The following is a 1,786-nucleotide window of genomic DNA, read 5'->3' on the forward strand; positions in this document are numbered from 1 at the left end:
CTGTTGGTAGACAGAGAGGGATGTGTGTAAATTAAGGCATACATAAAAGTGCTGCTGACTAGTAAACAGAAGAGCTGAAATGCATTTAATAAAGTTAAAGTTATCTTGGCAGGCTCTGTTCATTTATGAATGCATCACATTTCTTCTTTTTTACTGATGATTCATATATATATTCCATACTGCATTAACATGACTAATTAAAGATTCTACACATGGGCTGACTGAAACTTGTCAATTCCTGTTGGATGTCTCTGGTTTATGTGCTTTACTAAATTCATCATATGAGATTTACATTACTTATTGACAATTTGACTGATTAATTATCAGTATATTAAGTAAAAGACTTAAAATGTCTCAGTGATGAACTGAAAAAGTCCCTTCACATCATGCAGTTTCTTTTAGTCGTGTTTCTGGCTAAATTTAATGACAATATTCTCCTTTGAACTCTGTTTCAGTCTCGAGTAGTTCTCAGGGAAAAGTAGGATCAAACTGTATCTATGTGTTCTAGCAGGTGAAAGAAGAGCCAGAACAGACACCACAACTATAGCCTGGAAAAACCCAAAATATGAAAATCGCTCCGAAAAACTAAAGAGGAACTGCAGAGTCGGGTCATGATGCTACATGTGGTCATCACTATGAGAAGCACTCTTTGCTAAAGTTCTGATGCGAGTCTTTTGGTATTGCTCTTCAATTCTCTCCCTTATAAAACGATCTTTGGCTGACAAAATACACTCGCTGCCAAATTCTTTCACCTGAGGTGAAACAGCTTTTATGTTGGCCTCCAGTAGCGCGTGGGTTTAATGCGAATAGGGACAGCTAAAATGATCCATTAGTTAGTCTAAGATGGTGACTAGATGGTTTGCGTCGGCTACAAACGTGAAGCAGCTTTCTTAGTCATTGCTAACAAGAGGGGGGAAAACAGATTGGACAGCAGATTTGCTCATGTCAGAGATTAGTGAAATTGCACATTTTGCCAATCTCTCTGTGACTGAACTCAGAGTCACTCAAACAGGTGTGGCCAAAATGTCCCACATTATCACCCTCTCATATGTGGGCAAAAGCTGCCACTGTGGAGCCAAATGATTCTCATGCTTATTAACAGAAGACAATGTGTGTGTGTGTGTGTGTCAGCTATGACTCAGTCCATGTAAGGGTGCAGCCAAGTAATTATATGCTGCGTGTAAACAAACACACACCCCCCCCACACACTTTAGCTCCCCATTTCCCCCTCTTTCTGTCTCTCCAAACATTATCAACCAAAGCAAAACATTGCTTTCACACAATGACACTATAGACACATATAAACACAAAAAGAGTCAATGCTATTTAGAGGAACTATTGGCATCATTTACTAGAGTGTGTACCCTTAAATTTACTGACAAATTCAGATTTGACCATGCGAGGAGTGTTTTGTTTCTCCCTAAATGTGGACAGATTTTTCAGATACGTTAGGAGTAAAACCCTCTATTGTACATCCATATGCATAAACACACTCTACAAACAAATACATACGATGCCAGCCATTACGAGAGCTGCCAGAGGGAATAGGATGAAAATGAATGCAGAGCGAGGGAGACGTGAGGAGGGGAAAAAAAGGAAAAAAATTGAGGATGGAGAAAAGCCCATGTGGCAGAGGGAGATTCTCATCTTCACTGAAATCAGCTGATCCCTCCCTCCCTCCCTCCTGTCTCTCTCCATCCATCCCTGTCCTCTACCTCCCTCTTTCCCTTCCTCCCTCCCACCTTTATCTTTTTTCAACCAACCTCTTCTCAATTTCTCTCGCCAA

At 40.4% G+C, this 1,786-nt stretch overlaps 1 protein-coding gene across 3 annotated transcripts in view; it reads right to left on the minus strand.

Annotated features, from left to right (window-relative positions):
• cacna2d4a (calcium channel, voltage-dependent, alpha 2/delta subunit 4a) overlaps positions 1-1,786 on the minus strand; it is an 84,301-nt gene that overhangs the window by 29,741 nt on the left and 52,774 nt on the right. The gene's annotated exons all lie outside the window — the stretch shown is intronic.

This window comes from Labrus bergylta, chromosome 23 (assembly GCF_963930695.1).
Source record: "Labrus bergylta chromosome 23, fLabBer1.1, whole genome shotgun sequence".
Lineage (NCBI taxonomy): Eukaryota > Metazoa > Chordata > Actinopteri > Labriformes > Labridae > Labrus > Labrus bergylta.